The 16,340-nt window shown below is 41.0% G+C and overlaps 1 long non-coding RNA gene across 1 annotated transcript in view; it reads left to right on the forward strand.

Annotated features, from left to right (window-relative positions):
• Positions 1–1,342, forward strand: part of LOC132539770 (uncharacterized) — a 110,959-nt gene extending 109,617 nt beyond the window's left edge. Inside the window, exon 4 of the long non-coding RNA XR_009551070.1 lies at positions 1,018–1,342. This is a non-coding gene — a long non-coding RNA (uncharacterized LOC132539770). The remainder of the gene's footprint in view (positions 1–1,017) is intronic.
• The last annotated feature ends 14,998 nt before the right edge of the window (positions 1,343–16,340 follow it).

Here is a 16,340-nt window from a genome sequence, read left to right on the forward strand (position 1 = left end):
AACAACAAAACACAACTAATTTTTCTGTGGTGATTTTTGAGGAAGTATTTCAATTATGTTGATAATGGAGAATGCTATCAACTGGAAAAAAATATGGTGAATTAGTGTGAAGTTGAATGCAGTGATTCTTCTGAATGAGTTCATTTCATGCAGTAGAAACTAAGGAAATGTTTACATAAATACTGCTGAATTCTTTTCAAATTACAATGGAAGGTGCCCAGCACTCACATCTGCTTTACAGATTGATAAAATGCAATCACATCCCAGACAACAACTTGGGTCCACCTGCATATAAGATTTCTGGCTCAGGGAAAAACTAGTCTAGTCATGGGCCCTTTGGAATATAACTAAAATAGGCCTACTAGCTATCTACAAAATGAAGATGCCAAATCTTCATCTGCAATATTCCAGCCTTTAGTTTCATGACTAGTCAATAATTTGTTTGGCTTTATATGTTAACTCTTTTCAGCCACTAGGTTCCAGATGCTAGCATGATGCCAACCAGACTTCCCTGGGCAGACAACCCCACCAGTGTGTCCTGGAGCCCCAATTCCCCAGAACCCTGCCCCACTAGGGAAAGAGAGAGACAGGCTGGGAGTATGGATCGACCTGCCAGTGCCTATGTTCAGCGGGGAAGCCATTACAGAAGCCAGACCTTCCAGCTTCTGCACCCCATAATGATCCTGGGTCCATGCTCCCAGAGGGATAAAGAATAGGAAAGTTATCAGGAGAGGGAATGGGATATGGAATTCTGGTGGTGGGAACTGTGCAGAGTTGTACCTCTTTTATCCTATGGTTTTGTCAGTGTTTCCTTTTTTAGAAATTAAAAAAAATGCAATCACATGTGTCTGGCAACAGAGATGTACTCATTGAGAAAGAACCCCAACAAGAGGTAGAGTGGAAGTAACTGAGGGCAAGGCCAGGTTATTTGGTCATTGTTCTGTTTGCTTGTTGATTGATTGACTCACACATTCATTCACTCATTCATCCTTTTATTTTGTCTTCTTTCCCATGAAGGACCTTTGGTCTCCTGAATGCTGCTTCAGAGCTTATTCTTACTATTCTTTCATCAGATTGGAGACATAACTGCGTTTCTTCAGGTAAGTCTCCCTGAACCTCCTCTTGCATTTAAAAGGTTGATCAGGTTTTTATGGAACTACTCTCTGTAGTACATAATAAACACTTAATACATACTTGTGGAATGAATAACCAAGCTGATCCAATCATCTGTGGTCATTTGTCTCTTCACCAAGTAAGACTTTACTTAATAACATCTGGATGAGAACTCTGGAAAGGAGGGTCAGGCTAGGAGAGCAATCTTTTACACATGAGGACTTATTCCTGTTAGGATTCACCTTGTTTAAAAACATTAGGCATCTGAGAGTAAGGTAGATTTCAGCCTGGGTTTAAAAGTGGTTGTTTTTGAAACTAGCCAAGAACAGAGAAATAGGAAACCAAGTTAACAGTTGTGCCAAACTCATCAAACTCTTAGAAGCTGAAATATCATTTTCCTGGTAACGACTCTGAGACCAAGAGAGACTGACTGACACTGAAGTCATGAAATTAACTCATTTCTCTGATATTTCTTTGAACTGGTTAAATTGTTGTGTATCAAACTATAGGAATGCACAGAATGTTTTGCTGCCTTGAAATTGAAGTGGATACTTTTTTTTCTCAGAGAAGTAAAAGGACTCAGAGTGTAAACCCTAGAGGAAATGTCTAAAAGAGAAACTCCTTAGAGCTTCAGGACTTTCCTACCTTGAGATGGTAGTAACAGAGGGGGTATCTCTCAACCTCACCAGGAAAGCTTTCTGGGATTGTGCTTACTATTACTTCAACAATTGATTTAACTACTGCTGAGTTTTACCAAAAAGCACGTTTTTTTTTTTTTTTTTAGATCAGTGCAGAAACTTTATGTGATTCCAGTTCCTAGATAGTTTCTAGGATATTCTATCTAGAAGGGAAAGACCCAAGTTGGAGGTGTTTTACAGATACCTATCATGGGGAGGTGAGAAATTGTGCACATGTCCACAACTGCACTGTAAACCATTAGCGCCCCCCCCACACACACACACACATAAAATAAAACAAAAGCAAACCCATCCAGTGTGTATCTCGGAAATAACTGTACCTCATTTGCAGGGTTTTGGTAAATACAAAGTTATTTCACACATGTTAACTTATTTGGCTCTATAGAACTCCTGTGAAGAAATTCACACCTAAAAAGTCTGTGATTATCCAAGAATCACAAGGCAGGTAGGTAGAGGGAAAAGGATATAAACCTTGGCCCCTGACCCAGTTCCAGTACCACAGCTGACTCACATAAAAGGATGTGTTTCCCCCCTCAGGCTAGAGACACATATTGAAGTGTGTCAAAGTTTTGAAAGCACTCACATTTCACTTTTAATACTCTTATTTATGTGCTTGCTATCCCTCTCAGAAGTCTGGCTTATTTACTGGGAACTTTTCATTTACTATAGCAGAAGGTGATAGAAGTGAGCAGTAACTTAGGAGGATAATTGTCAGCAATCTTCTACGTAGTATTTACTATGTGCAGATACCAAGTGCTTCATTTATATTAGTTAACCTAGTCTTATAGTAAATCTGTAAAACAGGTGTGATAATGATGCCATTTTATAGATGTAGAAACTGAGGCGCATAGTGTGACAAACTGCATTAAAGTAGCAGTAGTTTTAGTGATTGAAGTCTACTTTTTAAAAAATCACCACATTAAGAAAATGTACTTACTTTTTGCTTACATATAGTTATAAAACAACTTAAAGACAAAGGATAGGCCTCAATATTCAAAATTAGAAGATATTCTGACTGCCAGAGAAGTAGCTGACCTGGTAGCTGAGGCTCCTGGTCCCAGCTTTATGTGCTAAAATGGTGTTTGAATTCCTTTCTTTCTGTCAGCTGAAACTCCCTCTCAGATGGTCTAAATAGCAAAATGAATCTTTGAAAATATTCTGAAGACTCTGGGTTTCAAAAAAATCACTTTTCTTTGTAATTTTAAAAGTTATTTTTTATTTGAAACCAATTTATTCACTGGACAATCCATACATATAGCACAACACTCAAAAGTACTCAAAAGAGTGTGGGGGAAACAAAGTCAAGATCCTTCTTCCCTGTCTCCCAGCTCCACTGTTATCCTCTCTAGAGGCCTCTGCGACCAATAGTTTCTTGTGTTGAAAATGAAGTGTGAAGATTCCCTTAATCATTTGTTCTACTTTAAATTTCTTTATTGGGGGATTAATGGTTTAAACAGTAAAACCCAATAGTTTGTACATGCATAATATTTCCACATAACAATACATTTCACTTGCTCTTAAAGCAGCCCTCTTCCCCACCCAGTCCTCCAGCCTTGAGCTCAGTCTTTCTCAGGATGAAGAGATTGTGCTGCATGATAAACTGGCAGCCAGCCAGATGGCAGGGCTGCTTTGAGTGAGGAACTAAGTGTTCAGGAGAGACAAGTGCCTGGTGCCTAGGAGAGAAGGAGCTTGGCCCCACATCAAAGCTTTCAGGCTTAGTGGGTGGGGGCAGGGGGAGGAGGATTCTGAGGAAGCAGGGGTGATTTCCTTGATTCCCATAGCAGACCAAGCTCTCCCCACATGGAGTCATTTCTGAGTCCTTTGGTTTGGAGGAAACTCAGTGGACAGAGATAAAACCTGCAAAGGCTGCTTCTTTGAATATTCTGGAGGGTGTTCAGTAGTGCTGGCGGCCCCCTTTATCACAACAGACCTGGATAAGGGAGAAGCTCCTTCATTGATATCCCCTAGATTATTGGACAGTGTTGTCACTGAGTTTCCTGGAAGTGTTGCTGGAGGGTCAATGTCTTGAAGGAGGTAGCAGAACAGTGAGTATCCGAGGGGCATTACTCAGACTAGAGGGGTCTCAGAAGCCAACCTTTCCAAGAGACTTGAAAGCAAGAGAAAAAAATGGCAGGCCCAACTCTACAAAATCATGACAGCATATAAAGAACTCAGATAAGAATTAAAATGTTATTTTGAGCTTTCATAGTATTCTCTAATTCCATTCCAGGTGGTCCACTCCCCAATAAAGTCTCCAAACCGAGATATAGTCCAGGTCCCCTGAGATAGAGCATATGTTCACACATGCCCATAAACCAGGTAAAAATACATACCTGAAAGCAGAAGTACACAAGAGTCTGCAGGGAGTACTCCCCCAACACTTCATCTGCACTATTCCAGCTATTCCATGATTGTTGATCGATTTGTTTGGCTTTGTATATTAACTCTCTTTTTAACCACCAGGTTCTGGATGCCAGCATAATGCCGACCAGACTTCCCTGGACTGACGACCCCACCAATGTGTCCTGGATCTCCGCTTCCCCAGAGACCCACCCTACTAGGGAAAGAGAGAGGCAGACTGGGAGTATGGACCGACCAGTCAACACCCATGTTCAGCGGGGAAGCAATTACAGAAGCCAGACCTTCCACCTTCTGCAACCCACAATGGCCCTAGATCCATACTCCCAGAGAGACAGAGAATGGGAAGGCTATCAGGAATGGGACGGGATATGGAGGTTGGGTTGTGGGAATTGTGTGGAGCTGTATCCCTCTTATCCTACGGTTTTGTTAATGTCTCCTTTCTTAAGTAAATAATTAGAAAAAAATAAAATATTATTTTTTAGTTTTTTAAGCTTTTTTAAAATTTAATTTTTATTTTATTTTTATTTATTTTATTTTATTTAATTTTTAAAATTTAATTTTTATTTAATTTTTATTTAATTTTTAAAAGGAAACACTGACAAAAAACATAGTAGGATAAGAGGGGTATGACTCCACACAATTCCCACCACCAGAACTCCATATCCCATCCCCTCCCCTGATAGCTTTCCTATTCTTTATCCCTCAGGGAGTATGGACCCAGAGTCATTATGGGGTACAGAAGGTGAAAGGTCTGCTTTCTGTAATTGATTCCCATGTCCTTTAATGATTTAATAATGATTAACAAGATTGTAAAATAAGAGGGATATAATTTCACACAGTTCCCACCAACAGAGTTCTGTGTCCCATCTCCTTCTTTGGAAGCTTTCCTATTCTTTATCCCTCTGGGAGTATGAACCAGAATTCTATTAATTAATTAATTTTGTATTACCAAATTACATGTTGACATGGGTTTGAATCCACATCATCCCCACCACCAGAGGTCTGAATCTTCACTTTCCCCACTGCAATTTACCACAGTTCCCCTAAGGTTGTGGACATGGGCCAACCATCTTCTCTACAACTATCTGTCCACATTTATACATAGTTGCCCCTTCTTTTTCTGATTCAATCCTCTCTTCTCCTCTAAGCCATTCATGACATCATAGCTACCTCCATAGCCTCTCCTTTTCCTTCACTCTTTTTGGGTGCTGATGGAGCTGGAGTACAGAGCCCTCTTATCTTCATCCTCTTATCTTCATTCTCCCCCACTGGGAGTATGGATAGAGGTTGTTTATGGGGAGCAGAAGGTAGGAGTTTTGGCTTCTGTAGCTGCTTCTCTGCTGAGAATGGGTACTGACAGTTCGATCCATACCCCTAGCCTGTTTCTGTCTTTCCCTAGTGGAACAGAGCTCTGGAGATGGGAGGGTCCAAGACACATTGGTGAGTTCATCTGCCCAGAGAAGTCAGGATGGAGTCATGGTAGCATCTGTAACTTGGTGTCTGGAGGGTGGCATGACCTAAGTTGAGACAAAATGGTTAATGAACAGGAACCAAAAAGTAAGATTAGAGCAGATGAGATTAGGGATTTTAGGGTAGAAGAAAGCTAGGAAAATCATTTTAGGCATGTTCATGGGGGTATGCAACTATGGTAGTTTTTCTTGAGTTTGGTAGTTAGCCTGAGATTAGATAAGGATATTGTCTGAAAGAATGGTGTCAGAGTAGAAAAAAGGGCTAGAAAGTTGAATTAGGGCAGGGAGTAGCTCCCATTCTTGTAAAAAAAAATCTATGGCTAAAATCAACTGTTTACCTCCATCCACCTACTCCAGGCTATATGTATATGTATATATATATATATATATATATATATATATATATATATATATATATATATATATATTTGGCACCAGAGCCTGTGTAGAACCTCTGAGTCCCTGTTGGTCTGAGCTTATAGCTCATGGTCACCTCTGAGGAACATTGGAGGCTGCACTCATTTCAGGACCAGTCTTTTTTGAGTGACAGGGCAGGATACCCCCAGCCTCCCTTTGGAGACTGGACCTATCCCTACTGTCATTGCTTTATGGTAAAGTCAAGTGGGCCAGAATTCTTTATAGGGAGCAGAATTTGGAAGTTCTGGCTCTATAGTAGTCTCTCTCTCTCTTTATTTATTTATTAATAAGAAAGATAGGAGGAGTGAGAGAAATAACCAGTCATCACTCTGGTACATGTGCTGCCAGGGATTGAACTCAGGACCTCATACTTGAGGGTCCAGTGCTTTATGCACTGCACCTTCTCCTGGACCACTCTTCTTTTCTTTCTGCAGGCCTGATGAGATTGAAGTTCAGAGCCCTCTGGTCGTTTCCACCTAACATTTCTCTCTCTCTGGGAGTATGGATCAAAGTTCTATATGGGGTACAGAAGGTGGGAGTTCTGGCTTTTGTAATTGCTTCTCTGTTGGACATGGGGCATTGGTATATTGACCTATACCCTCAGCCTGTTTCTAGGGCTCTGGAGAGGTGAGACTTGGGGACACATTGGTGAGGTCATCTGCCCAGAGAAGTCAGGATAATATCATAGCAACTTCTGCAACTTGGTGGCAGAAAGGTGGTAAGATATAAATCAAGACAAAATGTTTCATAAACAGGACCAAAAAGTAGGAATAGGACAGATGAGAATAATGAATTTAGGGTGAAAAGAAGTTAGGAATGTATATTTTCCATGGAATATTGTTCTGTGATCAAGAAAGATACTATGTTCTTTAGGACAAAATAGATGGAACTGGAAGTGATTATGCTTAGTGAAAAAAGTAAACAGATGAAAGACAGCTAGCTACCAGATAGTTTCATGCCTATGTAAAATCTAGAGATCTGATTTACATGAACTCCACCCCCACCCCAAAAAAGGTTTAAACAAAACAGAACCAAGCAAACTGTCTGCAAGACTTGTGAGAACTATGGTGGTTATATTTGGAAAGTGGGAGGATGGGGATACAGAACTTTGGTGGTGGGTGTGGTGTGGAACTGTACTTTGTAGTTTTACGATCTTGAAACATACTATCAATAACAAAAATAATAGTGTACCTTCAAGAACAGAAAAGAAGCTAAGGAGTCTATTTTAGGTATGTTCCTAGGGGCTCATGGCTTTGATACAATGAATTTAGACCTCTAATGAAAGTCTTTTTACATCACCATTATATTATCTCCCTAGCCCTTTGGCTATCCTTTTAATATGTGGTCAGGCTGCTTCTTTCTTTCTTTTTAAAATTATTTTTATTATCTTTATTATTTATTGGATAGAGATAGCCAGATAGAGAGGGAAGGAGATGATAGAGAGGCAGCGAGACACCTACAGCACTACTTCACCACTCACAAAGATTCCCCCTTGCAGGTGGGAACTGGAAGCTTGAGCCTGGGTCCTTGTGCATTGTAACATGTACATCAACCGGGTGTGCCACCATCCAGCTCCAGACTACTTCTTTCTTACACACCCTAGCCCCTGATCTTACAGAGATGTTATACTGGCTAAGATCATGAACTTTTCTTTTTTCAATTTTATATTTGTGATTAATAGTGGATTACAAGATTGTAAGATTACTGTGTATAGCTCCACACCACACCCACCACCAAAGTTCTGTGCCTCCCCCACCTCCCGCTTCCCAAAGATAAACACCATAGAATGAACTTTTTCTGTTTAGTGGTATTGATCAGTTCTGTAAGTATGACCAGTTCCAGTATCTGATTTTCAGTAGATATACTGAGAAAGTGTAGAGTTCCTACAGGATACTCTGAGCTATACCAGGAATACATTTTGTCTTTACAAAAGATCCCCCAGTGAAAGCTAACTTAGCAAACTTAGAACCTTCATTTTGGTTGGGAGTGGAGCTAAAAAATGTCTGCTATTGATAGATAAACTATCTATTATTTTTATTTAATAGAGACACATTTGGAACAGACTGCACTGGAAAATGAGCTGTATCAGCCTATCACCATTTAATTGTCTTAAGTTTCCATCAGAGTACTAACTATTGCTCATATTACTCAAGTTTAAGTCTTAACACACACACACACACACGCACACACACGCACACATGCACACACACACACACACACACACACACACACCTTGAGAAATCTCATACTGTTTCAGTGAAGATAATTTTCTGAGAGTTTGTTGAGATTAGCTGGAGAAAGACTTCCTTCCTATCTCATCTCTCTGTGTCACTTCTGTCTCTCTCCCTCTTTGACTCTCTCTCTCTCTCTCTCTCTCTCCATTCTAGACATGAGGCATTATATCAGTTGCCTTGGAGGCAAGTTTGGGACATAACATGTGGGTCAGTGTGGAAGAAGTAAGCAAATGATAATGTTTCTAAGTTGCACAGGGGAAATAAACCCTAACTGGTATACTTTTGGTATGTAACATGTTGTCTCTTTAGAAGACTGTCAGGGATATTGCAGGGGAGTAGGGGTGGAGGATAAAGGTCTGAATTCTCTGAGTAGGTTTTGCTTTGGATTGTTCTAATTAAATAGATGAAGCTTGTGCTCAAAGATTGTAAACCTATATGTAGTGATGCAAACTGAAGAGTCACACTCTGTAAAAGTGGTAATTTCCCTATTTGGAAGGTAAGGAGACAGAAATGGGAGGGGTAGGTGGGGGAATCAGTGTGTAGGTTAAAATTTTGAGTTTTCAGTGCAATCTTCTTAGTCATCACTTTCATTTCTGTCTTCTAGGGAAATCTGACACAGCTAGAAAGCAATGGAAAATACAAATGATTGCATCAGTTGTTGAAGAGGAACTGGTCAGACCATGGAGATAAGAATGATTTCTTTAAGGAGGATTTTAAAAAATGCTGACTATTTAAAGGTAGCTTTTTTTTTTTCTGGGTCATGGGGAAAGTTGAGGGGCTTTAGAGGTCAGTGTTTCCTAAATTAGTAATGTTAGCCCAATGGTGGAAAGAGGAATGGTTATCTGTTGCTGTTACTACTACTACTGCTTCCTCCTCCCCTCCTCTTTCTGTTTAGTATAGATTCATAAGGGTAGGATGCAAATATACCTTTTCTCTTTCCAGGATGCCTCCCTATAGAGCAGGTTCTAGATTCATTCTATGGAACAACATTGACCAACATACTTGGTAAGATTACAGTTTTGCCTTAATTCTCTTGGGCACATTACTTTCTTTTATTCAGCCTCAACACTGAATCTAATACTAGCCTACAGTGTTACTGGTTCTGTAAATGACTTAGAGTAGGGTTAGAAAGGAAGTAAAATATGTAGCCACAGAAAGCTCATTGGGGAGAAACAACACAGTAATAATTAACATTCAAGACAATGCTTGACATTTTAAAGGTCACTTCTACTACTTTATCTCATCTGTTCTCTCCATAAGTACTTTGTATATTCTTATACTTTTCTCTATTCCTGCTATGAATGAAGATATAGCAGCTTCCAAGCAGTTGAGGGGTTTCCCTAGGATCCAGTTAAAAAACAGGATATGAACTTAGTATTTTGATTTTAAAACTGTGTCAGACTCCACTGAAAATTGATATAGTCCAATCTCTATACAACACCTACTTTGTGAATGATCAAAGGTCAAGGGATTCCTTAGGGGTGGGTTTTTGGGAAGAAAGCAGCACATGCTAGTTTTTTTAAATTTTTCTTTTTAAATCACCTTTATTTATTAGATAGAAGCAGCCAGAAATAAAGAGGGAAGGGAGACATAGAGGGAGAGACACCTGCAGCACAGCCTCACCACTTGCAAAACTTCCCCCCTGCAGGTGGGGACTGGGGTCTCAAACCCAAGCCCTCCTGCATTGTAACATATGTGCTCAACCAGGTACGTCACCACCTGGCCCCCACATGTTGATTATTGGTGGAGTCAGAGGAGGCTCTCCTGTGAGGTGAAAGGCAGAAATTGACATGGGAGGAGGACAAAGGCAGATGGTTCCCCATGGTGTCAGAGAAAGGAGGCAGACCTTCCTAAGCAGAAGAGCATAGTTGGAAACAAACAGTGAGACAAGTCTAAGACATGCTGCGAATATTAAGTCAACGGGGTAGAGGGACTCTCCCTGATTGTCTCAGGAAGCTTATAGAAGCTCTGTGAGAACTCTTAAGGACATGTTATTATTATTGTTGTTGTTGCTGTTATTAAATTTTATCTATAAGTATCAGCTTACAGTGCTATAAAATTTCAGGAGTACAGTTTCATACCTCTATAATGTATATAAGACTCACTGTACACATCACCAGAGTTCCTGTGCCATCACACTATCAAAATGGTATCCTCTACCCATCCTTCCTATTTTCATTCTCTCTTCCTGCGGGTAACCACTATACCTTTCAGAGCATCTAATAGTTGTTTATTTATTGATTGATTGATTTTTGCTGTTTTGCTTTATTATTTTTGCTTATTTGTTTGGTTTTTGCTGGGGCTTGAACCTATGACCTCATAAATGCTAGGCATGGAATCTACCACTGAACTACATCCCTGGTCTCCTAAGAACGTGTTTTGCACTAGTGCTTTAATGGGTAGAAAAGGGGGGAGCCAGGGGCTGGGTGGTGGCACACCTGGTTAAGTGCATGCATTACTATGCACAAGGACCAGGCTCAAGCTCCTGGTACTCATCCGCAGGAGGAAAGCTTCACGAGTGGTGAAGCAGTGCTGCTGGTATCTGTGTCTCTCCCGCTCTATCTCCCCCCTCCAGCTCAATTTCTTTCTGTTCTATCAGATAAAATAAAGTTTAAAATATGTTTTTTAAAAAAAGAAAAGGGGGTTGCCAAATGAGCTATATATATAGAAGCTGTGCAAGGGAAGTTCTTATGCAAACGACTACAATGGTCCATTGCCCTGCCTAGTTACTTATGAATATATAAGTATAAGTGCAGAAGTTGATGGAACCAGACACTATTTAAGAGGTTGCTCAGAGAATAAAATGAGAAAAAGCAGTTGTTTGAACAGATGAAGGAATAGCTCAACTGGTAAAGCATTGGATTTGAATGCCTGAGGTTCATGGTTTGACTCCTTAGCACTGCGTGTACCAGAGAGGTTCTCTGGTTTCTCTGTCTCATGTGAAACTCTTCCTCTCATGTGTAATTAATAAAACAAAACTTTTTTTTTTCAACTTTTAATACTTTTATTGAGTAGAGACAAACCAAGAAAAGAGCAGCATGTAAAGGAATGACACCTGCAGCCCTGCTTCACCACTTGTGAAGCTTCCCTGCTGCAATAAAACAAAACTTTTAAAAAAGTTTCTCTACAAATTGTGCTGCTAGGAACACAACTATATTGTAAGATAATAACCTCCCAATAAAATGTTACTAAGTAGGGGCCGGGCAGTGGCACACCTGGGTAAGTGCACACATCCCCATGCTCAAAGGCCCAGGTTTAAGCCTCAGCTCCCCACTTGCCTCAGGAAAGCTTCACAAGTGGTGAAGCAAGTGCTGCAGGTGTCTCTCTCTGTGTCTCTCCCATCTGTGTCTCCTTCCTCTCCTCTCAGTTTCTCCCTGTCTTGTCAAATAAAGAAAAAAAAAAATGGCCATCAGAAGTGGTGGATTAGATGTGCAGGCACCAAGCCCCCAGTGTGACCCTGGTGGCAATAAAAAAATAAAATTGTAGATGCTAATAAATAAACAAATAAATATTCCTTGAAATAAGGAAAAAGGTAGATTTGGGGGAGAAATTGATCTAAAAGATAGGGCTTCTCAATGGCCTGCTGTCGTTGATGACATTTTATCTCTCTGTCATAGTAAAGACAGTTTTATTCACTTTCCCATCAAGCATTTTCTTTACTGAACAATGATGCCTTTGAGCTTGGGGGATACTGGGTAACAGAGAGCACTGACTTAGAGTTGGTGTGTGGAGAAGGAAGAGAGACCTGCCGCAGAACTAGATGACCTCTACAGTAATGTAACTTTAACAGCAAGTTGCTTATTACACCTTTGAATTCATAGGTTCAGGATCACTGTACATTTGAGTCATTCCAGTTATCTTGAGGTACATTTTCTTTGAGACTCATAGGACTGTAAATAGCACCTCAATCTTGGTGATATAGGCTGGCAAGATTACTTGTCTGGGAAGGTACCTGGTTTACCCTACTTGAGACACAGGTTCAAGCCCAGTTCCCACCACACTGGGAGAAGCTTTGGTGTTGTGTGTCTCTCTCTCTTTCAAAGTAGGATTTATTTATTTATTGGGTAGAGACAGAAAGAAACTGAGATTTCTAAGGAGAAAATAGAAGAGACGGAGAAGGAGAGGGAAGGTGGGAGAAGGAGAGGGAAGGAGGAAGAGAGAGAGAGAGAGAGAGAGAGAGAGAGTGAGAGAGAGAGAGAGAGAAGGAGAGAGAGAGAGAGTGAAGGAGAGAGAGATGGAGAGAGAGAAACCTGCAGTACTGCTTCAGGACTTGTGAAACAACTCCACAGGTGTGGATCAGGAACTTGAACTCAGGTCTTTACACATGCTAATTGATGTGTGTGCTCTATTGGGTGGGCCACCGACTTCTCCCTCCCCCCCCCACATAAAGAAGTTGACCTTGAGTACTAAACCCCTGCAACAACAAAAAGGAAAGAAATCTGAGTGATGCACCACTGATGCACTGCAGTCTACTCTGTGTCTCAGCTTCACTTATCACAGTTCTGTAAATAATGTTTACCAGAATCACGCAGCTCCTGGGAAGACTTAGAAGAGCAAATTGAATAAAATGAACTGGAGCCCTCACTGAAGCAGCTACTCTTGAGGTCACGACATATAATCACTGCCTTCCTTTTCCACTAACCTCTCTGGCTTCTCTTTACTTGTATCTGGTACAAGTGACTTACTTTGAGGGCACAAACAAGACTGTGAGTGCTGTACTTACTCATTTTTCACTAAAAAACACCGAAGAAGATTACCTGGGTTTTATTGTTTCCCATCTGGAAAAGCAGCCTTGTCACTTTTTGATTTCAGGCCCAACCACTCATGTGAGAATGACTCTTTTCCCTTGGTAGGAAGAATTTTGATTTAACTGTATAATATTAACACTGGAAGCAGACTGCCACCCATGCTATGATCCTCTCTGTCTTTGTCATGTTTCTCTTCTCCTGTCTGAAGAACATGTGACTTATCGTCTTCAACGCACTTGCCTCTTCTTCCTCCTCAGGTCCAAATAACATACTGTCGTCCACAGAGTGGACTGGCATATTCTTCAAAATGTCTAAATGATCCAGGTATTTTGGACTAAGTTTTGTTATGGAATAAGAGAGTTCACACATACATGGACACGGTTAAAAATGTTTCTTCATTTCTCCCCCTAGTGAAGAACTGCCTATGATCTTCCTTTCTGAGAAAGCTTGCAGGAAATGCATTTTTTCATATCCCTGTCTGCAAACTGTATACCTGAGACAATGCTGATCAGCTCTAGACAAGATAGAGCATCTGAGGTAGCTGCTGCAATTGGGCCTAGAGCTTACTTGAGTTTGCACTGACCCACAGTCATTTTTGCAGGATGACCAATCTTGGTGATGCCACACTGCTGAACTAAATGCCAATGTAGGGGGAATCACCACTCCTGAACCATATAGATTTGCCATTTCCTTTGAAATTTGTTTTTGTTTTCAGTTAACTATCTTGCTTGAAGTGTGGAGGGATATTTTCAGAGGCTTCTACTTGGCTTTTCCAAGGTGGTAGGGGCTTCTGTCAACCACAAAGTATAACCATGCTGATTTTATGTTCAGGTGTAAGGAGAGGACTACTGGAAGGGTCTAAGGACCCACTGTATTCACTGTAAGCCAAAACTAAACATGGGTCCCACTTGGCCACCTCAGACTTCTGCTCTAATGTGGATGTGGGGAACATAAAGTTGTCTTGAAGCCCTGGGTTTCATTGTAAACCTTTGTCCTGTCTTCTACACTTCTAAAAATGTTTGGTATTTCCCATTTTCTAGGCATACAATTACCTGGAAGAATCAATATATATCCTCGATAGATTAGTAGAGATAGTCAATACTATATAGATTCTTACTATGGCATTATATGGTACTCTCTCCTAGAAATCTCATTTAATTTGCAGGTTCCAGGACACAGCATTGACTCAGATTCAGAAATTGGACTAGGGAATCTTGCTTTTTACATGCTTCTTCTAGAATCATGATAATCTATTCTTGATTTTTTTTGTACTTTTTAAAATTTTTTATTTATAAAAAAGAAACATTGGCAAAACCATAGGATAAGAGGGGTACAACTCCACACAGTTCCCACCACCAGAACTCCATATCCCATCCCATCCCCTGATAGCTTTCCTATTCTTTATCCTTCTGGGAGTATGGACCCAAGGTCAATGTGGGATGCAGAAGGTTGATGGTCTGGCTTCTGTAATTGCTTCCCCACTGAACATGGCCATTGACAGGTCGATCTATACTCCCAGCCTGTCTCTCTCTTTCCCTAGTGGGGTGGGCTCTGGAGAATCAGAGCTCCATGAAACATTGGTGGGGTTGTCTGTCCAGGGAAGTTGATGGTTGGCATCATGCTAGCATCTGGAACCTGGTAGCTGGAAAGCGAGTTAACATATAAAGCCAAACAAGTTGTTGACTAATCATGAACCTGAAGGCTGGAGTAGTGCAGATGAAGAGTTGGGGGGGGGGGGTCTCCGTTTTGTAGATAGCTAGTAGTTATATTCCAACTAAAATATTCTATATTTTAGTTATATTCCAAAGGGCCTGTGGCTATATTAGTTTTTTTTTTTTTCTCCTCTAAACCTGAAATCTGATATGCAGGTGGATCCTAGTTATTGTCTGGGGAGATGATGTCATGGCTGAAAAAAGGACCAGAAAGCTGGATCAGGGAGGAGAGTAGCTCCCAAATATGGGAAAGGTGTATAAATATTGTTGACTGTAAACCCCATTTATTTGATTTGATCTGGGGCCCATATTCAGCTTAGGAGGAGCCTATGTGACCTCTGCATGCCTTTAGATATGAGCTCACATTCTGTGGTCATGAGTATAAACATTCCAAGCTGCCCCAGTATCAGGACCCATCTTCCTCAGGTGTAGCATAGAGTATGTTGTTCATCCTCCCTTCAGAGGATGGAACATTCTCTACCATTGTTGATCCAAGTTGAGGATAAAGTCCTATGGGGGCCCACAAAGGGTTCTGTTTTGTTCCTGATAGAGATGACTGGTAACAATGGAGAGAAGGATTTATTTGAGGTCTAGGCCCATCATTGTCGGGGTACATCGCAGGGGAGAGAAGAGACCAGGAACTTGTGGCAGAGCGGAAATGCAAAACTTTATTCACGCAGGCGCCCCAGAATTGGGTGTGGGCACAGCGGTTCGGGCCACGTGGAGCTAGCAAAATGGCCGCCTCCCACTATGCCCAACAGGCCTTCTCCAGGTTGGGTCATGGAAGAGAAAAAAGCAAAGAGAGCGAAAGTGGAAATAGGAGAGGCTTTTATGAGAAGATTCCAGAAGTGGCAAGTCGGGGCAGGATGGAGAGAGGCAAAAGGCATGTTGAGAAGGTGGAAGCATCCTTAACAACTGTTGCAATGGTTTTAACTGAATTAGCAATACCCTGAGGGGATAATGTGGTGGATATCTGTAAATAATGCTTACATGGAAATATAGTGGTTTGTGGGCCCTGTCAATGTTCGGCCACATCTTCTGCACAATTTCCCAACACATCATGTCTGTTTGGGAATCTCAGGACTCCCGAAATAGGGCCCCAGCTGCTGGGGTAGCCTGAAAGAGTTATCATTAAAGTATGCCAGTCTCTTGCCCTTATTCAGCTTTTGCAGTCCTTGCTTTGATAAGAATAGCTTGGGAGTGAGTGAAGGAGGTATAATAGGAAGTAGGTGAGGAGGGTATCTAAGTCTAAGTAGACACTATTTCATTATGAACTTCATATTGACTCACTGTAGATGATCGTGTACTTTTGCTTTCAGGTATATATTTTGCCCTAATTTATGGATACATGTGAACATATGCTCTATCTCATGGGACCTGGTCTATATCTAGGTTTTGGGACTTTGTTAGGAAGTGAACCTCCTGGAAAGGAATTAGAGAATCATATGAAAGGAAAAGTCTGAGCTGAGTATTGAGGCTGAAGTGTTGACATTCCATGCCTGACGTCTCTGGACACAGTCTCATCTGAAGCATGCTGAGGTGGTACTCATTGTGTTGATTAGGTTGGGGTTAGCAGATGCAATATCAT

Source organism: Erinaceus europaeus, chromosome 8, assembly GCF_950295315.1.
Source record: "Erinaceus europaeus chromosome 8, mEriEur2.1, whole genome shotgun sequence".
Taxonomy (NCBI): Eukaryota; Metazoa; Chordata; class Mammalia; order Eulipotyphla; family Erinaceidae; genus Erinaceus; species Erinaceus europaeus.